The sequence below is a fragment of the Nyctibius grandis genome, chromosome 13 (genome assembly GCF_013368605.1).
Source record: "Nyctibius grandis isolate bNycGra1 chromosome 13, bNycGra1.pri, whole genome shotgun sequence".
NCBI lineage: Eukaryota > Metazoa > Chordata > Aves > Nyctibiiformes > Nyctibiidae > Nyctibius > Nyctibius grandis.
Window position 1 is genome coordinate 3,895,187 of NC_090670.1, and position 26,141 is coordinate 3,921,327.

Here is a 26,141-nt window from a genome sequence, read left to right on the forward strand (position 1 = left end):
CCACACAGGGGAATCTGGTTTCTATAGTTCGATTCTTTCAGCTCGTACATCAACTTGAGGTTCCAAAGATCACCATTAGTATGTCTTGCTGGTGTTGCAACTAACATGACCTGTAGCAAAGTATCTCCATTGCTTTCTATTTCCTATGAATTCTGCTAAGTTACTGCATTTTAGTATGTTCTTCAAACATATTCCTAGAGGGCACAAAGTGATACATCTGGCAGGAATCTCAGCACTTTATTCTATGGACACAGTAAGCACTGGATTTGCACACAGTTGCTACCAGACGAAAAATAATATTCCTGTACATCTTATTTTTACAAACTGACTGCCTGAGAAAATCTATGGTTAGCATGTGGTTAACCAAATCTGTTTCTAAGTTTTTCTGCTTTATTTTCCAAGGTGTTCTTCAAGAGAAGCTATCCTTTGCTTTCTGTGGGTGGTGACAGTACAAAGAATGAAATGTTGGGAATTGCTAGCTTGTATCATTCAGCACCTGAATATAATGAGACTGGAAAACAAGACTGAAGTGTTAAGACAAATATGTTGTGGTAGTTTAATTAATAAAGTATTTTTTCTGTACGTGTGTGAGAAAGCAATTGAGGGAGTGAGCAGGCAGGCAGAAGTAGGCAATACTTCTGCAAATAATGTAGGTTCAAGTACCATTAAATTTCCTAAAAGGTATTTTCTCAGAAAAATCCAGAGTAGGCTAATGGGAGTCATTCTACAGCCTAACTGCTACTTTAATAGGTGTTTTATAAACATTTACAGAAATTATATAAATATATTTTTACATATTTATGAATAAAATTTTACCAAATTCTAGTCCTTTAACTTTATAAACATAGAAAAAAATCTCTGCTTAGAGAACTAATTTGCAAGACTTTAATTACATTTACAGAGCACATGGGATATTTTAAAATACTCAGATTTTTCTTTTTTTTTTAGGACATCTCTGGCTAGTGGTTGGGGTTATTAAATGAACAACTGTGATCATTACAATTTATACAGAATGAAGTACAGCTCTCTACGGCTTCATTTATGTTCTTAAAAAATGAAGTAATGGGAGTTTTACAATCTAAATAGATCTCTTGATTTCTACAGGTTCAGTTTTTGATGTATTTCTGCTTAAGGGAAAATAATGTTTTTCTTTGAAATAAAACTGTTTTGTGTTTTGATTTCTGAGACAACGTGGTAATCTATAAAGAGATAAGGAATATCTCTTACCTAATTAGGTTCTACCTGTCAAAATAAAGTTGCTTAAACTACAGTATAGATACACCAACCACATTAGAATAGCTACTGCAGTGTAATTTGGGCATCAAGTTCCAGTTGTAACACAACTATCTACCATGCCAGAAACTTGATTTGAAAGCAGATTTCCATCACTGTGCAGAGTATCTTTCATCATTTCCAATCATCCACCGCATTGGATTCATACTGACCAACAGGACATGAGAATAAAAACCTTTAAGACGGAAGCTAAAAACATACAAGATACATTTTACTTATTCACTTTTTTCTCAACTCTTTCCATCTTTCCGACTCTATTGGCAAGTTTTTACCAGCATAACATATTAGTCCCCTCCCCATGTATATTTGCTAGATGTTCACAGAAATTTAAGCGTATGATAGTATTACTATGTCTGATGCATATAAAAAGCAAAAAAGTAGTAAACCTGCCTAAGTTAAAAGCATGGACAAAAAAACCCAAACAAACTAAAAAACCAACATAAGAGTTCCAATTATATTCTTTTTTTCTCCTTAAAATGTATCAAAATCCAACTTTCCTCCTCTCTTTTGACTAGCTCTGACCCATGCCCTGTCAGCATACACATGAAGCAATCTTCTCATTTTTCCAGCCATGTGACAAAGTCTTTGCAGCATTATCTAATCAAGATAAACAAACACCTGCCATGAGTTAGCACCCATCTGATAACAAACTTGCAATGATAAGGCTACAATCAATTCTCATCAAATCTTGCTCTAAGGTGATTTCCAGATGCTGTGACATATCATCACAGAGTGCAATCATGCCGACTTTGAAAACTTGGTTTAAACTGCTGGTCTCCAACCATCATGTTCTGATGTTATTAAACACTCATTTTTTTCTTTTATCCTATATTCAAAATTAAATTACTTTCTCGGGTACTATATGAAACTCTCTCGGTTTTCTATACACCACAGAAATATTCTCTACAACGATTTTCTAAGTAACGTTCTAGAAGGAAAAACTGTTATAGAAAAAAGAATAAATCCCAGTTTTTTCAGATGGACCACAATACTCTGCAGTTTTTGTAGTTCTCTGTGCTTTCACAGAGGGTCTTTTATGAGTTGCCTTATGATGAAGCAAAGCCAAACAGACTGGCAATGCTGTGTTTCATTCGGTATCCTGAGCACTGCATGGTCACCACTTCACCAAGTAGCTCTTGGGCACAGGTAGCCCCTTGTCCCAGCTAGCATTTCCCAACAGCATCACTCTAATTTGCCATTGTGGTTCCCTCCTGGTGTCTTACCTGTTTCTCTCACACAGTGGGAGAATCTCCATGACCTAACAGATAATGCTGGGCCCCTTTCATGAAGAGCTGCTGCAATACACTTCTCAGAAATAAGTAAACAAACGAACCTGTGACAATGCCACTTGGACATTCCTATCGAGACACTTCTCTTACAGACCATTGACTGTGTAGGACACTAAACATCAGACAGACATCTTCAAGGAGAAATGCAAGCTCGAAAGAGGATTTAACCACTGTCAGATGATTTGGAATTATTTAGTATAGAGTTAGAGGGGAAAAGACAGATGTTCATACTAGAAACTAGGGTGAAATACTTGTTTCATTACAACACTTCCCCAATACTTATGAAAAATACCCCTGCCATCACAAAGGTCCATCAATAGAAATAAAATTTATACCTAAATTGAAAAGCACAGTATTTATTGAAACTTCCACATGTATATAATTTTCTTCTTCATTAAAGGATAACAAAACTGTTACTATGTCATTTGGAAATAATCTGTATTTTGGTAGCAGAGGTTTGATTAAGAGATACTTCTGAAACTAAGGCACATTGTTCCAGCCTCTGGTCTCAGACATAAAATTATGCCTGTACATTGTAGTTGCATTATCTCTGTCTATGAAGGAGAAAGCTTCCTTAGAACAAGATACTGCAACTGTTAATTGTGGGGCAAGCCTGTATTCCTTTTAGGTAGGGCAGCAACTCTGGACCCAAAGACAAACCTGAATTTTCTGTCCATGTGGACTATTCAGTCTGCTACAAGGAGATGAGTTCTACAGAAGAAGTAGCTTCATTTAACAACACAGCATTTGTTCTGACAAGAGGCATACTAACCTCAGCTCCATCAGCATGCAGGTTTAACTGTTTTCCTTAGATGACCCTTTAAAAACAAACCCATCTTTTATTAACAAAACACCATTGGTATTTAACTGTAAGTCTACAGTAGCAAAGTAAGAACAAACTCACTTTTTGAGTTGAAAACATTAACAGGCATGAAGAATCATGTATGTAATCATACCTGTGTAACTAAATAACTTCAGAACATAATATATAACAAAAATCTCTGGTTTGTGAGCAATTTCCCTTCTGTTCTCAAATATATGGACCAGTTTGTCAATAAATCTGAAATCAAGACAGAATTCTAAGTTTCACAACTCAGCTTCTCTTCAGTCACTGAAAATATTCATTCTAAAAAAGACCCAGTAAGACACTGTGCTGTGGTTGACTAAACAGCAAATAAAAGACCTGGACCAGAACACTCACCTTGTTTCTCGACAGCAGGGAACAATAACAAGCCAAAAGCCATGAACTCTGTTCTCTCTGCAAACATAGAACCTCTTCCCATTTGCATTAATGGAAATTTTATGGTCACAAACAGGGAAAAATTGCAATCCCAAGCAGCTAATCAGAAGGACAACATCGTTATTTAAACTGTAGCACCAAGAACAATCTGCACCCAAAAAGACAACGAAAAGTAACTCCTTCCTTAGCCCATGTTATGTTCTAAAAAATAAAGATTTCTGCATATGTGAATATCAGTTAAAATCAGAATGACTTTATTGATAAGAATCTGACTTTCTGACTTTGCTACTTCACAGGCCTCATAATCTGAATGTTTCAGCAGTCTTTAGGAGACGACAGAGTCAGCAGGTCTCCAGCCTCATCCAATATACATTCTGGCAGGCTAAAATCAATACACTAAGATTTGTCTGCCAGCTTCTTTATCCTCATTCCCATTTGCTGCTGACTCTGGCCTCTCCCTGAAGCCTACTGCACCTGTTACTGTCTGAAAAATTTGTACTCCTCCAGTTTACAAATTACTTAAACCACCCCAGTAAAATGAAGGGAAGAAGTTCTCCTTCCTGGCCATCCTAGAACCAAGACCCAAGGCCTCGTATGCAAGTAGCATCTTGGCAAAAGCGCTTGGAGTGGTTTTACAGCTACAGCTGCTCCATCTGCTCTTACTACGCTGACAGTACCCTCAGCCAAAAAGACTGTAGTTCAGTGTCCAACTTGCCAGTGTAACTATATGATTAGTCTGACCAGGCTTGCAACAGATAAATTCTGGAAATTTGACATTGCAATTTTGCCATAATCATTTCTCATATAGCCCCCTCCCCAAAGAAAATATACACATATATACATATTTATAGCTAGACAGAAGTGTGCCTTTATATGTTTTTCACCCCTACAGATTTATAAGCAGCCTAGAAATGACCTGACACCACGTTTACCAATGCTATAACGCAGGACATCTCTAGAGATCGTAACATCTTGTTTCACAAAAAAAAAAAAAAAAAAAAAAATTCAAGCAGTACAAATTTGCTTAGGACTTCTTACTAATTTGGATCTTTTGATACTAACAATAACTGAATGGTGCTTTATAGGCACCAGCTAATAGAAAAGGTGGCCTACATTGTCTCATGTGAAGCTAGAGAATTGTTTCCTGAATCTTTTCCATGCATACAGGCAATTCTACGTTGCCTTTAAGGGCTTTTATCTATTTATTCTCCACTTCTCCCATAGGCTAAAGGAAAGAACTAAATGAGCAGTCCTTGTTCTCCTAGGATTTTGGGGTCTATAACTACGGCTAACCACAAGACTAAGTTAGCCATTATGTGAAACTTCTTACTGTGCACCAAAACAAAGGTCAGACATAAACCTGGTCTTAAATCACCCTTTTGTACACCATTATTTTTCAAGATGGTCCCTATGGTTTCCACTTTTTATGACCTTATCAGTACTGCCTTTTCACCTGAGGAAATTCTACTCATTTCCACTGGAAATGTTGATCTAGTCTGAAATAATCCTAATTATCTCATTGCATGCGAGCCCCAGCTCTCGAGGAATTAGGCATATGGAAACAAGGATTCTGTAAGGTGCTCAGAGTTGCAACTATTTTTACCTCTGGAGAGGCTACAAAACAGAAATACTACAAACCGATGGCATTTCAGTATGTTCATGGCTGTGCTCAATTCTAACAAGATTTAGCAAATGCGCTCTCAGTGAGGAAACTCAGCGGAAAAACTCTATAGCAGTGTTTCAGACAGCTGAATAATTCCATAATTCCTCTGTGTAATTCAGGTAACAAACAAAAAGGTTGCAGCAGCATGAAACTTTAAAGCTTGTAATCATGGCACATACAAATAACAGTATTATATTAGACATCTAGTATTTCTGTCACTAGATTTCCTAGGCATAAACCGACAATAAATTATATTTTTATTATTATTTTGGGGTGGTGTTGCAGTTTGTCTTTTCTGAAACCTAATTAAGCTTATGCATCCCACACCACTCAAAATTGTTTTATCTTGCCCGGAGTTAGTCTGATTTCTCCCATATCTAGGGCAAGTATTTTTCTCCTAATACTTCTCTTGGGAATCTTTAAGCAAGAAAGACATCATTTCGGTTATGATTGCCTCACTGCACTACTAACACCAAATATTTTCAGTTCTTGCTACACATTCTGAAAAAATGAAAAATAATAACAATAAAACCCCATTACCACTGAAAAAATACAGGTTTTTTTCCAACTAATGTATCAGTTCTGACACTTTTGTATTTATGAACAAGTTCAAATCATTTATATCAACACTGAGACAAATTAAATCAAGATCTGAAAAAAAAAAAAAAAGCAGCAGAGTGTGCTTAGTTATTAAAAAACCCCCCAAACATCAAGTATTTCTGTCAGGTACTCCTTTATGAATTATAACTCCTTCAGGGTCTGTTTGGAACATTTTAGAAAACACATCTGACAACCAAGAGTAGTTTGCTTTGGATTAGCAATGCATTGGCTTGAGCTTGTTTCTGTATATTTGTTTTTTAAGTAGAAATCCTCCATCTGTGCGTTGCTTACTCGGGTAAGAGAATGTGTTTGTGCACCTTACTTCCTATTTCATGCATTTGATAAGGTTTCAGCTTTACTGCTTAGCATTTCCATGATATAGAAGGTAGAAACCAAAAATCCAAAGAGGTGGTTTGCTGGGAGGGAAGAGGTAATCTGGGAGCAAAAAAGTTATTTTACATTTTTTCAGAAGCATTTTAGGAAACATTTTGATTCTTTTTCATAAAGAAGCCTCTCTAGGAGGCATCCTGGAGAATGGAGTCATGATAACTATCCTTCCCATATGAACTCCATAAATTCCAGCCCCTGGAATGAATAAGAATACAAATGATCTCAGACACTCGAACAGACAGATCACCTGGGGTTGTTTCCCTCTGCAGTGTTATTGGCAGGCAGCTGGGCAGCTCTCTTCCCCGCAGCTTGCTACATCTGCAGGTCTTCTGCCCTTTTTCTGTCGGCTGCCAGGTCAGCTCTTTCCCCTCTCAGCTGACAGGCTGACTGTCCCTCTCATCTCCTCGTGCCAAGCTTGCTCTGCCTGTCGCAGAGCTGGCAGATCATTTCTGTCTTTCAGTTACAAGGGTTGTGCCCCACTTTCAGGGTCTCCTTTCCTCATCTGAGGTCGTTGCTCTCCTTTCTGTCTGCATGTTTCCAGTCCCCGGTGTCACTTAGGAAGTGAACGGGCAGACTGCAGAGCGATGATGCTAACGCACGGGGTAGGGACACACACTTCCCCTCGTCTTGCAGATGGTCTCCCATGCCTCAGCTCCCTGGATGATGCTCCCAAGGCTACTGAATGAGGGGGCAGCAAGGAATGAGACTGGGCTTCCTCCGGTCCTAGATAGCAAATTTGACATTTGGGGACATCCTGGGCATCCTTATAGATTCCTAGGAACCCCTTTAGCACTGTCACTTTTACCATCTGTATTAACTCTGCCACCCACTGTAAGATTAAGTCATATCTCAGAAGTTTCACATGAGTAGCAGCAGAGACTACATTTCTAAGAGTGTTGCATAGCCTACAAATCCATCAGCTGGATGAAGGGGAATGTAGATTTATGAGGAGTGGAATTGTGGGTTTTGATCAGAAACTTTTAGTGAAAAATGCAAATGGAGGATTAAAAGAGTTTGCTAAAACATTCCTGTACAAAACCCAGGCAAAATAATTATGAAAAGGTTAAAATATTTCATCTTGACATAAAAAGAAGTGTTTTGATTTAATTCAAAACATTTTATAATCTTGATTTCCAATCACAATATTGTGTTCCCCAATCATCTTTCCGAGCCTGTAGAATGCAAGAGATTTCAATCTGTTTGACACTTATGTAAACTTTTCTTTTTAAAAAACAGGAACTGACAGAAATTGCTGTTTTTAAAAAAAATTGTACTGAATTTATTTCAATAGCTGTCCAAGCTCTTCTATTTTTTTTATAGACCAATGAAAATCCTCTGCTAGAAAAAACAGGCCAAATACTTTCTAGTGCTCTTTACTCTCCAGTCACATAAGTCTGTTAGACCTCAGTTAAAGAAAAGGGCTAAGGGATTTCACAGCTACCCAGCACATATTCACAGTTTGTTTTCCTTGGATACGATATAGCTAATGCCTCAAAAGGTATGTGACTGGAGCATTTCAACTATTTTTTTTTTTTTGCTAGGTTATTAAGAGCACCCTGGATCACTGAAACAAAATGCATGTGTGGAATGACCATGGGCCAAATAATTTCACAGACTGGGAATGATTTTTGGTAACACTTGCTGTGGCCAGACGTTATTAATTCTTCTGATGTTCATTGTAATGATGCAATAATGAAGAACTAATGTGTTATTAATGAGGTGGTAATGCTGTATATACTTCACAGAAATTCCATTATAATTGGCCAATCAGTGTACCGTTGTTTTAAATTGTTAATTTGTTTTCAAGAGAAAATGTAACATAAGTTAACAAATGTAGTTTTAAGTAAGGCTGAGGCCAGCTATTTTCCAATGACCTTCTAGGCTCTCTTAAAAAAGCTTTGCCAACTTATTCAATTACAAAGCGAGAAGGCAGAGTGGTTTCAAAACAATTATAAAAGCTGCCAATAAATTTCATTCAACTCTTCTTACTTAAGAAGAAGGTCAGCAATGAGAGAAAGAGAGTGCCTTTGAAGCTCAGTATGCCAGTTTTTAATTTAAGGGGTGTAGCTCTAAATCATGAAAACAAGCTCTGGATTAATGTGGGCACCTTGAGCCTCCCCAAAGGGCTTGATTTTTGAAGCAATTGTGCTTTTTACTGAAATGCAAGTCTTCTAAAGGAGTCTAAAATTGGGCACCCAGATTTAGTAGTATTTCAATATCCATATTATTATTATTACTATTACTACTACTACTACTGCTGTGGGTTTGTCCTGTTTATTTTAACCACTGAACTCTTCACATTAGGAAACCAGAACAGCAGAATGTAAGGAATCACAGGATGAATATTAAGAAAATTCATGGCAATTCCCCTCCTTAGAGCATCTAAGTTTAACAGAATGTGTTGAAAAAAACCTCTGGCTTAGCAAAGTAATTTAACATGGGGTAGGGGAAGCCTTCTAAGTGAAGGTGTAACTTCCCATATACTAGCTTTGATGTCAAAGTTAACATTTCTGCAGTCATTCATGCTGCAAACAGCCACAGTACCTACCCGCTGCAGTACTGCCCATATTTGAACAGAAAAGTTCATTTGCTGTACTATGTTTAAATTAGGTTGAACTTTCTCAGAAAGTATACTTTTTATGACCAGAGTCACTTTTAGACTGCCGTCTTGCTAAGTCTACATTGTGATTGCCTGAATTTCACTACTCAAGATGTAGATGTCCACTGCAGTCACCAAACTCATTAAATGTATGAGTTTATGTCCAGTACAATAACTATCTAGCACAATATTGTCCGGTATCCCCGTATATTCATGCTGCTCAGTGCAGGGCAAAGTACTAGCTACACTGGCTCACTCCTTGTACCTTTCTATGCCCTTGGTTTTATGTACGGCCAAGAGACATAGTTACAGCTTCTCTGCTGAGCCCACTGCCTTTCCTCATGCCTTTAGCTAGGGGACAGATTGATTCAGAGCACTAAGGCTGACATCAGTTGTTGTTATACAAACATTCTATTATTTCAGTGCAATTATATTGGATTGGGCAAATTTTTCAAAAATTTAAGTCAATGAGCCCAGACACACTATCACAGCCAGACATACTCTAAAACAATTCTGTTTCCATAAAAACAGAAGATTCTGTGTCTGTTCCAAGCAGAGAACGAAAATACTTCTCAAAAGTGGGTGTACAGAGATTTTGTCTTCCATTTCATTCCCCTTCTGAATTACTTAGATGCTTTCAAAATGTTGCTCCTATCTTATGATAAATTCTCCAGGACTCATGCTGTCCTGGTTTGGCCTAAACCAGGCCGATTTTCCTTTCAGTGATTTTTACTTTCAGCTAAGTCTCCTCTAAGTAACTGCACTTTCCGAAACTAACTACATGTTTTGCAGACAGTGTCTGCTTCCAGGACTGATAACGCTCGAAGTTTGTAGTTATCGCTGAGGCACCGGTAGGGATGTTGTGCAGAAAGGCTCTTGCTGTACTTTTTTCTTAGAGAAACCAAGGTCACTGCTGAATTCCTCACTGCTTACAAGTGAAAAGCCGAAGGGGGGTCGCAGCTGCAGGGGGAAGCAGACAGGGCAGGTGACCCAAAATTGACCAACGAGGGTATTCCATCCCATACACGTCATTCTCAGTATAAAACGGGGGGATCACGAGGGTCTCGCTCTTCTTGCTCTTTCTGCTATGGCCGGTGTCCAAGGAGGACTCCGTCTGTTTTCCTGCTGCCCCCGATCCCGATCTGTGCATCCCTGAATCCAGCTCTCGACCATCGCTAGGCCCAGCCTGGGCCTTCCCGGAGCCTGCCCTGCAGTGCCGGTGGTGACGTTGCCGACATCGGGGGAGCTCGATCTTGGTTTTGTATATATATTTGTATATATTTGATTATTCCAATATTATTATTATACTCTTTTTCATTATTATAGGTTTATTAAAACTGTTTTAGCTTTCCAACCCGTAAGTCTCTCTCCCTTTTCCCTTTCCCTTTCCCTTCGGGTGGGGGGGGAGGGTTAACAGAGAGCATCTGCTGCAGGTTTAATCGCCAGCCCAGCTTTAAACCGTGACACATGCATAGGAAGTGTCAGTGTGCCCAACCGGTCTACCTCCATTAATGCATAACAGCTTCCTGGGGTATAGTAGTGTTATTCTGAATACAGACTTTAGTTCAATGTCTGCCAAGTGTCACGTGAAAACTAATCTCGTATAATATTCATACAGGTATTTTGAGATTTAAAATACTAAGAGGCCCATTAAACTGTTCCTAAACTGTTTGGAAGTTGGGCTTCAGTATTCTTTCAAGGGAAGCAAGAGGAAGGATTCAGTATTTATTTTAATTTCTCAAATTTTTAATATCTGAATGTAGGTCTCAGATTTGTTTTATCTCCACTTAAGTAATGAATTTTATAAATAGGTTTAAACTTCTTGAACACTTTAGAGGGAGTTATTTGTACAAACTTTAACTAGAGTTATAAGGGTTTTTTTTATAATGTAGTGATCTGAAGTGTCTCTCAGAATAAAATGACAGTCTTTTAAGTTTGATTTTCTAACAAATTTTATAAGCATTCTGCTTGTTACTATGCTGCTTAAGAAACCTACATCTAGTCCTTCTCATAAAGCAGTTATCTAAGATGTAAGATTTTACCACTATACTAAAATCCTTCCTTATTACCCTATACCAAGGCTGCCCAAATAACACTTTGAAATTTGGTGCTCAAAAAACATAGACAGATATTTCACCGGACGTAATGGGCGGTATAAATTTAAGTTCCCAACCTTATCAAAAATGCCATTTACACATTTCTGTTAAGCAATTCAGTATGTAAAGTCAGTCCAGAAAAAAAAAAATTACACTTTTTACATTCACATCTTCAGGGTAAAATGAGCCAATTTACTTGTTTCCTATATTCCTGAGAAATATTTGCATATTATACAGGTAGGAAAATTTTTCTAATGAAGTCACTAAGCATGGCAAAACTTCCTTTAGTGATGACTTATTATTCTGATATTCACCTGCGGGGAAAAAAACAATGTATATAAACCAGAAAATATGTAGTCCCTTTAAAATGACTTCACTTAAAAATGGTGCAAGTAAAAAATAATTTTGTTTGAGAAAATGCAAGCATTGATTTCAGTCTTCAGGCAATACACTTCTCTATATATTTGTCACAATTCAATTTACATCCACCACTAACACAGTATCAGCACAGCATCTTGAATCAGCTGGCAGCACATACTAATTAACCAACAGGAGAAACCCCAATCTGGCTTACACCACTACTGCAGGGCATCCCTTGGCAGGAAGCCTTGGTTCCTAGCGAGTGGATAAGCATGCAGGTACACTAAGGATGATGCTGATAGCAAAGGGGCATTAAAATTGTCCCTCACCCCACTCCCAGAGCTGTAGAGAGGGATTTGTTCCAGCTTTCCTTATGAAATTAGAATTCTAATGTTCTTGGAATAAATACATTTGCTTTCTTTGTTGAGTATTATTCTTGTCTTACCAACAAACACCCCCAAGAACTAAAGAGTCAAAGAAAGAGACGAGAAGGATGTCAGTCTGTTCTCAAAAAATCAGTGTAGGGTATTATATCTCATGTCATGCACATCCCCAATCTACAAAATCCACTGCACATCACTCTAAGCACTTTGCGTCAGAAAGTTGCTGTTTCCATAATCCAAAGTGTCTTTACTTCCACGAATCAAACCATAATGCTATTTCAAAGGTTCTCCAGTCTTCAATTTCGTTTGTGTTGTAATGGTCACATAACTTCATAAGGGCCTGAATACTGCTCTTATCTCATAAGATGCAGAAGCAGCCACAGCGCTGTTACAATACTGTATTATTTTGGATTTGCCACTAAGCAAAAAAATCCATTGAAACCAACAGTACAGATATCCTATGCATTTTAAACGGACTTTACATCATAAAAATAATACATAATGAACTCTTTCCCCAGCAGTTCACAGAGCAGTGCTCTAATCACATAAAGCACATGAGCAGCCATTTCTTTCTAACACTACAGAGGGTTTAGACATGCTCTCTAATGTAAAGCAATTCTATCTCATCGTATTCTGACTGAGCTTAGTCGTTTGGTCCCAGCCATTTTTGTTGTAGGTTTTGCCGGAAGATGGGAACACAGAAAGAGATTTTCTGTTCCCCTCCTCTGCACAAATACTGGGAGCAGAAGGAGATCGCTGAGCAAAAAAAGGGTAAAGAAGAACCCGGCTACCCTGCCCACGCTTGACCCTGTTGACAGGGCAGTACTCCAGCTCTGAGAAGCTGCCCCATTGTTTCAAGGACATTTGTAAAAGTGAAAGCAAGTGCAAAGGGACCATGAAAAATTAAAACAACAAAATATGTAGTTAATTTGCAAAAAGTGGTCAAATGAATATTCATAGTTATGGTTTTCAATCTATTTCTAGAAGCATAATCCAGCACTTCTGGCCTGGAACTGTAATGCAATTTTTTCAAAATATGAAGTTGGCCAGATTCCCTAAAAGAGCTTCTCCCTTTAAAATTGCTACAGGAATAATAGAAAATGATCAGCATTCTCAACATTAGACAATCTAAAAAGCCTTCATTTCAATATTTCTGAACTTTTAAAGAATCTCAGGGGCTCATATAATTTCCTATTCCTACTGGGTAAAGCTGTATTGAATCTCTGGAGCTCCTTACCTACTCCAAACTTTTTGCATCAGCTATGTAACTATTGCAAGAATAAATAGATTTTTGTTTTTCTTTCCTCTCTACTTCTTTTCTGCCTCCAGATAGCTCCAGTCCTGGTTTCTTCACTCACAGAGTTGATTTTTATTTAATTTGTAGTGTCTCAGCGAGATGACATGTTGCCAGGTCTGCCTTGGAAATTATATTCTTCAATTTATCAGCTAGCAGCAGCTTTAAAGTCTCCCCCACATCATTGTGCCAGTGTGCCCCAATCCAATGGGAAGGATACACTTCTGAGGGGTGAACTGGATGGGAGTGAAGGATGGGGCAGGGGGGAGAGGAAAAAAAGACACGGTCAAGGTGAGTGACAGCGATATATGGTGCTTGCTAGCTAGACACCTGAAACCTAAGACTTCTAATCAAATAAATAAAAAAAACCCTCTCAGCCTATGCCCACCTAGCAAATTATTCCAGCATTTTACAGAGAATAGTGCCCAAACCTAGCATTTTGCTCTGGTAGCTCTGGTCATTTTTTATACTTACTTCACATTCAAACAGACTGCTACAAAAAGGAATGCAGAATGGAAATCAGGCCCATTACACACATTTTAAACACTAAATCTGAGTTTAAGGCAATCAAGGTTATGGTTTCCTTCATACGTAAAAATCCTACTGCATTAAAAAGTTTCCTAGGTTTCAGCAACAACAAAATTGCCACTAATTATGAAAACTGTGTTAGTGCTTGCAAACCTTTGTTGTAAATTATGCATGTGAGCATGGAAATGCTAATGAAAAGAGGATTTCATTTACAAATGATTAGTACAAATTCAGCAGTCACTATAGTTATGCCAGTCTAATTTATTTTCTTGTAGAACATGCTGTTTGCCAGGTTTTGGCCATTTATTTCTATACCGTTGAACATCAGCTTCTCAGACTTTAATGTCACATTATCTTTTCATCCAAAGAAAAGTTCATTTTTCTTTTTAGAAAGTTTAAGTTAAATGAAGTCCTTGGGCTCAAAGTTAACTCTTTTGATTAAAGCATTTGTAGGAGGGCTGCAATAAAAATGATGTCTCTTTATACAGAAGGAATTGCTGACATTACTGTGGTCTTAAGACTTTTACTAATGTGTTGAAGAATATACATATAATCACCTTCACCAGAGCTCACCACAGATTTTTTCACTCAGCACACAATTTTTAAAAATTTTTTTTTCCTCATTACATAAGGCTTTTGCTAGGGACTCGACCTCTCTGGAAAACACTTAGTTAAGTCAGCATTCCAAAAGCTTTCTACAGGCCCTTAAAAAAAATGAGAAGAATCCATAGTTAAGACTTTATCATGATTTTTTTTAGCCTGAAGATCCACGCTGGCTGGAAAATCAATAATGCCTTATATGAAATAGATCCAAATAGAAATGAAAACATGGGGTTCTAGGGAGTTATGAAAACATATTGTAGAAATCACTTCAACATTTCTTATTAAATAGAGAATGCGGATCTTCTATGTGTTTGTTAGTGGCAGTGATGTTTTGTGGATTTTGTTGGAAGCAGTTGTAGAAACAAAACTTTCTTCTACACATGAATTTGCTACTTTTTGTTAAATCCTTTAAAATATTCCATGCTGGGAAGTTTCAGCTCTGACATTCACCATTTAGATGCAAAAGGAGACTTTTGTGCTTTAGTCTGTGGTTTTTTAGCAATTCAGTTAGAGGTCTTACATCTGAAGTTTGGTCTAGCTGATAAAAATATTTGCAAGCTTGGAAAGCTGGAAAAATTAGATCATTGGTTCTATAATTCTGGCCTGAAAAATAGGCCACACAACACTTCAGATGCCTACACAATCAGACTGTGAACAGACTATTAAAAAATAGTAAAGCTCTAAGCTGTGGAAAACAGACTTCCTTTAAGCCTAGATCAGACAATGATTCTAATTGCACAATCTACCCAAATCAAATACATACATAATATGCAATGCACATTTGCCTTTGACAGCTTTATTTGTTCATTAAACATTTATGTTAGATGGCTTTTAGCATCCCAGTCCATGATATTCATCTAAACGTGGCTAGAAAATTAACAGCTTAAGCAGTCCCATATTTTATCATATTAACCTCCCTTTGGATTTTTACTGAGTAGATGTGATAAAAGCCAACCTAAATTGTGCGTTTCAAAATTGAATTTTAAGAGTGCTTTTGCTAACATTAATTGTTTGGGTTTTTTTCATATTATGTGGTATGGCTCCTTTCTCTGATAACTTGGTAACAGCAAATTGATTATAATCACTCAGCCTAAAATGGGATTTCTTTTATAAGCAAATCAAGTACATGACTATTGGGAAGGGTTTAGCTATCAAATTAACATTGTAACTTCCTTGGAAACTATTTCCTACCAAACAGTATATGGAAAGATTTCCAGTAAACTCATGCTACATATAGTACTTGAAATAGCATTTAAAAACAATTATTCATACACTTGTAATTTCTTGTTCTATCAGCTAAATGCATCTACTGCAAATCTAGCTAAGTGATGGAGCAGAGATGAAGGGAGTGAAATGCTTGCTATCATTTGATGATCAGAATAATCAAAAGTTACCCTAAAATAGGCCATAAGCCTTAAAAAGTATAACAATTAAATTCTCTAGGTTTTTAAATTCCTTGCTATATGAAATAGTATTAAGGACTTATTTAAACAGACATTTTGATGATGCACATGCAACATGCAGCCTGAAACCAAGAAAAATCCAAAATGGAACTGTATGGTAAGGAAAAAGGATAAGGAACTGTAGAATCCGTCAGATCTTCTAGCAGCCTTATTCCAAGGGCACCTCTTTGTTAAGAAACTCCTCCTCTTTTTTTCAATGAGATTGTGAAGACTTGCCAAAGTGTTTAAATGGGAATGCTATTTGATGATCACTTTAAATATCTTTAAGCTTACTTTAGTGTTATGTTTACATGCAAACAATGCACATCTAAAGAGAAGACTGGTATCAGACACGGCAGTTTTAAAAGCACATTGTGCACAAGATGTTTTCTGAGGCAACAAAATTTATTTTGAATGTGTCCTCTTATTTTATCGTTCACTTTTTATTTTTCAGTAGTGTTTATAAACTTAGCTGCTTGTGAATTTGCTGTCTGTATAGGCACCAGTCACCAGTATCTCACTGTACAGTAACGTAGTAAATACATGTTTTTAAGGGAAATGGTTCTTTTCCCAAGCAGCTAACAAGGAAAGATGCAGCAAGAAGCCTGCAATACCTAACAAAGCCTACACACCCTGCTGACTGGCCAGATACAAAACTTCATTATGTTCACAAACTCCAACCTGATGGCTCAGAAACTTCTCAGAGAAATATTAAGAAAACAAAACCGGGTATGCAAGCAAACAAATTATCAGGACACATGAAGAAAATCTTAAAGCACAAATGATTTGTTCCCTGGGAGAGCATGACACCAGTCATCTGTCAGTCTGTCTTTCTTACTAGTCCTCCTTTCTCTAGAAATCTACATCTTAATTTCAGTCATATACACCCATACAATCTTTTGTTGTTTCTTGCTAAAAAAAACAAAATAATCTAGTCTTATCCATATGAAACTATGTAGTAACAGATTTGTCTTCCAGAACAATTAATCTTCTTTGCCTCCTTGCAAATAGACTTTGCTGAAGTTGTGAAGCTTCCCTAATGACACACAAAAGTTGAAAATTTGTTTGTGATGTTAATAATTTCACAAAAATTGACAGTAACTTGATAAGGTGCTGCCATTACTAGAGGTTATTCCATCATTAACAGAAACTGGCTTTTAGACAAGTCCACATTGCACATCCACAAATCTTCCTATTTATATTCTTTTACCTGCTCAGCTGGCTCTTAAACATTTTGATGCACAATTGTCTGATCATGGAGATATGAATATTATCTAAGGGCAAAATTTATTCCTGATGTGCACATTCTGTGAAGCAGTTACGATGGTGACAGCTGCCAGGACAAGCTGGGAGAGAGAGGACCAGTACAGGAACAACCGATCTGACATGTCACACACTGGATGTGCTGATGGCCAGCCAGATCATCATCCTCCCAGTCCTGGGTTCTTAATTGAACTACACCTTATGGAAAGCAGAAATGGAGAATTGGGGGAATAACAGCAATGGAAATGATGGATGTGCAACCCAAACATTCCCTTGTGCACGCACCTTCAGGTTTCCTACAGTTACTTTGCAATCTGTCACATCTTTAGCTATAAAGAAACCGCTTAAATCAAAGCTAGCAGACAAAGATTTCACCTCTAGTTATATCCCACACATCACCAAATTTTGGACAAATCTGGTGTCTCTAGCATGTTCACAAGTGCATTTAACACAATCACTTTGTACTGGTGAAGTATTTATTAAATGCTCTTCTGAAGGGAAGGATCCAGAAGAGAATGAGACATTAAAAGCCTTCAGCAAATGCATCCTAGTGGATTGGTTTCTGGTTTGTCAGAGTTTCCAGCTAAGATTAGTGACCATGATCTAACTGAACTGTGCAAGACTGAACAAGCTATCATACTCACAGCTAAAAGATTGACATAAAAGACGTTTTCTTCCTTTTCTTCTCCCCTAGCAATCACACACCTTCGCTGGAAAGTGGCCTCTGTGACAGAACGCAGACGGATGATTAGCTGTGCACAGTGCAAATACCAGGTTGGCATTTCAAAAAATTGAGGGGATTCTGAGAAAGCTTGTAAATCCTCACAAAAATACTGATAAGTCTGTTCTTCACCTTATTCATATAAAAAAGGCATTCACAATGACAGAACAGGCTGATGTATGAAACATAGACATGAGAGTCTGGTATTTTGGCCCAACACGTGCTGAATTTCTCATACTTCAGCTCTTGCAAGTTTATTTAATATTGCACTTTTCCAGTGGAGCTTAACCTTTTCAGCAGCAAGGTAGACAGAACAATGTTTACGGTATCTGATTTATTATCATAGAACTTGTTATTCTACATATGCAGTTAATTAATTTGAATTTCTGGTGCTGATGTGACTGCCAGAGAAAGCATCCTTCTACAGTTTTGCATCAGTTCCCGAGGTGCTGCTGCCTTCACACTTATCATAGAAAACTTATCTGGAAGTATAGGTACAATGAATTATTTGGGGCAACAGTGCAGCTCCTCCTCCTCAATTCTTTATCTGTGTATGTATTTCATCAACATTAAGAGCTGCAAATTGCACACAGAACTTAAAGAAAAAAAGAACCTTTCTGAAAAAGCCGATTTCATATTTATCATTTTGCTAAGCAGGGTTGTGATAAAATCTCCACTGCCTATTGCAAGAATCAGAAGAAGCCTGTTCTGCTTATGTAATGCAACATGGTTTTATTACTATGACATTAGGCTTATAAAAAAAGACTTGGATGAGAATTGCAATGTAACATCTGATAAAAATTTCAATATCTATACCTATCTTTCAATAAATGCACAGAGCAAAACTACACAGCACAGTGTATACTAATCTGATTATCACAAAAACCCTCAGTATTTTTTCCATCTGTTTTTTCTAGTGCCAGATTTTCCAGCAGGAAAGTCTCTAAAACCTCTTGGAAGGAAAAAAAAAATCCAGAAGAGAGGTACTGTCAGCCCAGAGGCTTCTTTGCTGACTACCTTGGGCAGGGGTGGTGATGGCTGGCAGTGGGGCTACAGTAGTATGTTTGAATTAAGGAACACTTAAAAAGTGCCAACTACCTTTTATCGAGAACTTTACCAAGGGATCCAGCAAGATACTTCTCAATTCCCTTCTGTGGATAGTCGCAGCAGAATATCAATCCATATATCTCAAAACTGTAAATCATGACATTATTAGGGAGGAAAAGTGAAAATTAATACTACTTTAAGATTTTCTCCTAAGAGAATTTTTCTTCTCAACACCTGAGTTTAGTGCAATAGAGATAAGAAACTGATTATTAAAAGAAGTTTCACAGCTTCTCTGCTCTATAAGAAAACCTAATGAACTTGAATTTTAATCTTACTTTTTTGTAAAAAAAAGTTATTTAATGTTTAATTTTTGCTTTTTCATACTAAATGGCTGAAAGAGCCTAGAAAAAATCCCTAGCCTAAATTGGGAGCAATCATGATGTTTTATTAACTGTGAGGATTATCTTCTAGAGAGCAATCACAAAACTATTGAATATTTTACTTTTCTCATCTGTGATCTTTTCTTCTGTCTCATTAGAAAACAACCCAGTGAATAAATCATTCAGTGCCCAATTCTGTATATTCAGCTCCTATTAAACACATTGTAAGAGCACTCAGCATCTCAAAGGGACAGACTTCTCATCATCCTCATCTTTACTGCAGTCTTCAGCACCAAGTTTCTTCCAATCTACCTCTTAAATGTTAAAATTTCTTTTTAGTTTGATGTGTATGTGTTCTTCTGCTGTGCTGCCACACATCACACAACAATATGTGAATGATTTATATAATTAAATTAAACTAGCTGATTATCTGAGATACGGGTTGACAGATACTTTCTAGAACTCTAAATTAAACACCAGGAAGCAAAATTTCTTCAGGAAAAGAATGGCAGTTGAAATTTTCCTTTGAAAATGCTCTGGGTTGTTTCTTTAATGGGAATACTGCAGTTTCTGTTAGCAAGAAAAATTCACAGAGAAAGCTGTTCTACCCTCTGTCTTATTAGGGGAAGATTTTAGCTGTTATTCTACTAATGCTTATCACTAAGACAGCAGCACAAATCTTTTTGTTATTTTATTTTCCCTCTCCCCCTAGTTTTCACACGAGTTTGATGACTGATTAGCCCCTGGGCTCTTATAATTTGCGGTAGTGCAAGTAAATATAGCTCCAGGAGATGTGTAATCTCATTGTGTGTACCACAGGAGTTAGGATTACATGTAATCCCATTTTCTCTGATCGCAGCAGGTGCCAGTAGAGGTACACAACATTTTAAACAGAAAAATGTGGCTATAGAAGATGTACTCTGATAATACCCAATGAAAGTCTAAGTGGAATGGGAAGTGCTCTGTTTGATGTCAGGGCACTGCTCCTCCCAGTGCGCTCTGGTTTGGAGCGGCACACTTTGGAGATTCAAAGGTCACTTCCAAAAACCACAAGTGCTTCTGATCAAGCTACAAATATCTTTACATAAGTTTCCTCATATCTTAAATCATTTAGCATGGCTCCATCACAGTTTGCTGCCAATGACTCTTTTTGTCTTATACACGCCCCTCACAAACGACAATTTTCTATATCATTCATTTCTAATCATATATCAGAAATTTCCAACCAGCAACCTGCAGAGGCACAAGGCAAGGCCACCCGGCCTGAAAGCATACTGCTGGTTATCCCATTTCCACATGCCACGGAGGAAACAGAAGTTGGACTCAGAGACTCCCCTCAGAGCTGCCAGTGTTCCTCAGATGAGGTACAAATATGGTTTTATTGGTCAAGCTGGAAACACTGGCTAGAAAAACATGAAAAATATCCTAGCTGAGGAGATTTGTTGTGTGGCAGGTCTGCTTACTTCACTTTTGAAATAAACTGTGAAGTAATTCCAATGGTATACGATAGCAAAACATGAATATACCTTATTTGTTACTAAAATATAAAAACTATAAAAGAGAAAAATGTATTTAAGGCTGAACGAAAAAAAATGAAGAAACATGAAGTTCTGAAGATTCTATTACTTCGGGTTAGTTCAGGAGCTTGTTTAATTTTGCCTTTAGTTCTCATCATGGGAACAAGTTCCATGGGAACATAGGAGAAATCGCTGTTCTGACATCTAATGATGGTCGACTCTCTTTTTGGTATGAATGAGTTGCCTGTAGCTTATCTAAATAGAAAATCATGCAGAAAATATCACAAACATAACAAACATTTGAACTACACTACTGTCATTTTAGTATGTAACTTGGCTTTTAAAAGAGTTTTTTAAAAAGAAAGTAGATATATATTTTAGTTAAGTTTAAAGTAGATTTAGAGATGTAATTCGCATATTGCCAAAGACCATTAACCTGATGTCTAGTTAACATATGGAACTGTACCTTTGAGGTAGGATGAGCCATAAAAGAGGCTAGAAGCATTAAGCCAAAAGATCTGATTAACTGCTCATTTTGTACAAATAAACCATCCAAAAAACTGTAACCTGACCTGAACTATTAAGAAAGTTACAGATTCCAGTAATAAAAAAAAAATCTGAAAGAGGTGAGACATTACAGTTTCTTTCGAAAATAAATCACTGTTTAATATGTTCACCGCAGTACTGCAGTGTTGGAAGCCTGGTTAGTCAGTCTTATTGTCTTAGTTTTCAGGAGGAAAAGCAGCTGTGCAGAACCACAACACCTAACGTACCTCTTAGCAAGGTATGCACCAGCCTTACACTGCAGCACAACACAGTTAAGGTCACTTTATTGTGTTATTACTGCCTTTACCACTCATTTCTAATGGTTTATGGCTTCTTTCTTTACAGATACCCTTAGCCCTGCCTTTCTTTTCAGCCTTAAAAGAAATCCATTTTTATTTATATTTTAGTGCTGAGGTGATATTTAGCTCTTGTAAACAATTTAGAACAGAATAAAGCTGTTTGAAAAAATTAATACACAGCTGTCCAGATACATAATTAAGGTTTCTTGACACTTGTTGATCAAAACATTTTCCTGAATTTTGCTGTATTCCATGAGTTTTAGGATGAACAGTTAGTATAACTCAACTCACATCTGCTCAATAGCTCTACCAGTCTAAAGTTGAACAGCTCTCACACCCTCAAACCACATTTTCATCAACCCTCTCCTTTTCCTGTCTCCCTTCCTTTCGCAGGTTTCTATTTTTAGATTAAGATAACATAGCCTCATTTATCTCTTGTCACTTTACCTGGTTCATTTGCAGATGATTCTGCATAGTCTAATTAGGCCTTTTCTCTTGCTAACCATAATATGGAGAATGGGAGTAACAGCAGAGTAACTCAAGAACACAATAACCCATCAGCCTCTAGTTATATACAGCTGATATAAGAGAGATACTTACAGATAGACTCACATGTATGAGAATGATTTGTAAAAATACACTCTAGTGTGTGTATATACATTTTTATAAAATATATTTTTAAAGTTTTCATTAATAAAACATCATTGAGCCTTGAAAAGCTGTACAGACAGACAATGGAACAACTGGAACTGATAAAAATAAGAAAAATATTCTGCCCCCACCCAAAGAATTTTAAAGTCTTGGTCTGTGAAAATGAAATGGGATCCAGTATCCTTTGAAGAGAAGATAATTTAAAGCTCAATGCTGATGCCAAAGAACTTTTACAGTAATTGCAGATTGATAGCCTACATTTGTTTCCCAAGATCTCTTACAGAGAAAATCATAGCAAGTAAATGTGACAAACCACCTGTAAGATGACAGCTTACAAGATGATAGGTTACTTCTAAATATAGAGTTTCCTGCCAATAGTCCAGATTTGACAAATCTCCTCATATTGATCTACACAATTTGATCATTGCTTTCAAAGTAAAATTGATCCAGTAGCAAGTGCCACTTAAAAATAATGACAAATGTTAACAGATGTAAAAAATTAAAAATTAAAATTAAGAGGACACAAATTAATCCATACAGCTTTTAATTGCATTGCTTTTTGTTAATCGTTGGGTTTACTGAACTGACAGCTACTGCAATGCACATCATATCCCTTGATATCCAATGTCTTGACAACAGGCACTTTCAACAGGATGTTGAAATCTGGCATACGTGCTGATACCACAGTTCAGTAACACACGGCACAAGAATGTAAAACTGAAATTTTTCCTGTAAATTTAGACAGGAAGCCCAGCAACATTTTTATCTCTAGAATGGAATTTGCCACAGTGATACTAAGCAGAGCTAATCAAGGCACCTCTAAAAATATGTATACTTTTATGTCACTTTGTAAGAAAAACAGTATAAAACAAAATGAATAACAGTGGAACAGAAGTGCAGCAAGAATTCAGTGCTCAGTAGGTGAGCACGTCTTACAGCCTCATGGCCTCCGATGCACACATTCATGAACTGAGCAGTAATATCTACCATCAATACACAGTCTTCATCAATAGATTTCATAGCATCTTACAAAGGAGGCAGGTACTATTCTTTCCAGCTTGTGAGCAGGGAATGGAGATTTATAAAGGTGTTGTGGTTCAACCCCAGAAGGCAGCCAAGCACCACACATCCAGTCACTCACTCCAACTCAGTGGTATGGGGAAGAGAATCGGAAGGGTAGAAGTGAGATAACTCATGGACTGTGATAAAGACAGTTTAATAGGTAAAGCAAAAGCTGTACACGCAAGCAAAGCAAAATAAGAAATTCATTCACTTCTTCTCACCATCAGGCATGTGTTCATCCAACTCCAGGAAAGCAGGGCTTCATCACACGTAACTTACTTGGGAAGATAAACACCATAACTCTGAGCATCCCCCCTTCCTCCTTCTTTCTGCCAGCACCTGATGTCATATGGTGTGGAATATCCCTTTGGTCAGTTGGGGTCAGCTGTCCTAGCTGTGTCCCCTCCCAACTTCTTGTGCACCCCCAGCTTCCTGGGGCAGCGTGAGGAACAGAAAAGGTCTTGATGCTGTGTAAGCACTGCTCAGCAATAACTAAAACATCAGCGTGTTATCAACACTGTTTTAATCACAAATCCAAAACACAGCCCTATTTAAGATACTATGAAGAAATTTAACTTTATCCCAGCCAAAACTAGTACAAAACGCAGAGTATCTTATCCAACTTCTCCAGTAATTTCAGTGGAAGATATTGTATGAAAATAAAAACAGCGAGAATGGCTAACTGCTTCCTGGGGTATTTCAAGTTACCAGGGCCAACCTACCAAAACAAAGCAGTCTAATTTTTCTTCAGCATGAACATGACTTAGAAGGCCTAGTTCATCTTTTTCTTCTCCAAATTCCATGATATTTTTTTTTCCTCCCTGTGAGGTTCTGAGATTGGCTTTGACAGATGAGAATTACAGCAGCATCTCAGTTCAAAAATTACCAGAATTTACAGCTGTAGAGTCACAACCGGTCAAAACTAATGCAGAACTGCTCATCTATGTGAAAACAAATAAAAAAGGAATTAACTGTGCATTCAATTAAGTAACTAACTACAGTAACTAATCTAATATAAAAAAGTAGCAAGAATATACAAATACAAACAGAGTGCAGAGAGTAGACCAGGCAACAGTGGCATTATACCCAATGACCAATAATACACATAGTACCAAACTGATTACCACTACAGAAATGCTATGGTGTGGGAAGGGTGCTGGAGGGCAGGGAGTGGGGACCAGACCAATTTGGAATCTGTTACTTGGTCCTTCCTCTCACAGTGAAGATATGTGTCTAATGAAGGCATCTGATCTGCCACCCAGTCCATGCCCTCTCCTTAGGAAAGCACACTATGAGAACAACCTGGACTGAACTTACTATGTATTACTCATTAATAGGTAGCAAAAATTATTGCAGGTTTAAGAGAGTAGAGACATACGATATAAAGTAGAAAGTGAAGCAAAAGTAGCACAACTTAACACTTGCCCAAAGTGGCAGAATATTTATAGAATATTATAATGTAAATATGCACCCTAAAGTCACTTTTCATTGTTATAAATTGTTATACTTTCCCTGTAGATACGATGCAACCTCAAATAGGAAGCAGCAAATCTTTACGATTGTGGATGACAGAGCTACAGGTATCACCCAATTAAGAATGGGAGGAAATCTCTTCACCAGGCAGTCTAGCTATTAAGATGCAGTTCACACTATGGATGTGTCTGAGAAGTTGCAGTCTGTGAAAGCGAAGGTGAAGGTCAAGGAGTAAGCCGCAGAAACCTTGGCTACCTGCAGAGTCTGCAATCAAGATGTGTGGAGTTGATACGTTCTCATATTATTCCCAGAAATGATGTCTTTTCTTCCCATAAATGTGGTCACTGAATTGCTGATCACCAGGGCTTTGTAGTACAGTGTCGTGAGGTGATTTATAAAACTCGTGTTTTCAAAGCAGTTCATCAGGGAATTGAAGCAGCTAAGATGTTGATAATCACTAGACCTGTAGCAGATCTGACAGGCAAAATACCAGCCTTCCTCAAAAAACTTTTTGCTCAGAGGTGCCTGCTATAAACAACTTTGACTCATCTGTAGTCAAGAACAGTACTGGTATATCTTGTCTAGATTTCACATTCCCTTGCTAAGCCACCTTCCCATCATGCCCTTTCATCTTTCAGACAGTCTTGGGCTAGAAAAGATTCTTACCTATCCAATAAATTATCAACAATATTTTCCATTTAAAAGTTAGTCAGTCACAACATGATTTGTATGAATGTTCAGCAGAATGTTTTTCTGTTAGAAGTACTTCTTTATAGCACACAGACAGCTTCACCTCCCATTAAAATATCAAAAATCTCAAATAATCACCTGAACACAACTTTTTTGAGTAGAGCTTTGATCTTGAAGAGCTGAGTAACTCAGATGACTCAGAAGAGACTTTTGCATTCTAGATAGCCTGCTAATTTCAGGCACAGAAAAACAGCAAAACCTTTGACAGTGAGGGCAACTTACACATAGTTTTGAGAGGTCAGCTCCCCCCTATTGGTGGTCACATATACACAACTTGGATCATTACCAGAAGTGGTGCAAACAAAACTATCTCCCAGAAAAGATCAAACAATAGACAAAATTAAATAAATGCATGAATGAATAAATAATAGAAACTGCCTTCATGCCTGGAGTCAGAACTGAGACGGGCAGGAGATGACTGGAGAAGTGCAGCAGCTGCCGTCCACGTGGCAGCAAGAATTCAGCGCTCAGCAGGTGAGCACAAGCTTGCAGCCCCCAACCAACCACATTCAATCGAACCTTGAGGCACTTGTTTTCTCTCCAACTACCTTAATTTTAAGGACTCAGCCTTACATGCACTGAAACTGCTAGGTAGTATTCTCATCCAAACCCCAGGACCAGGTCCCCCGGTTTCTACTCAGAACCTCTTTTT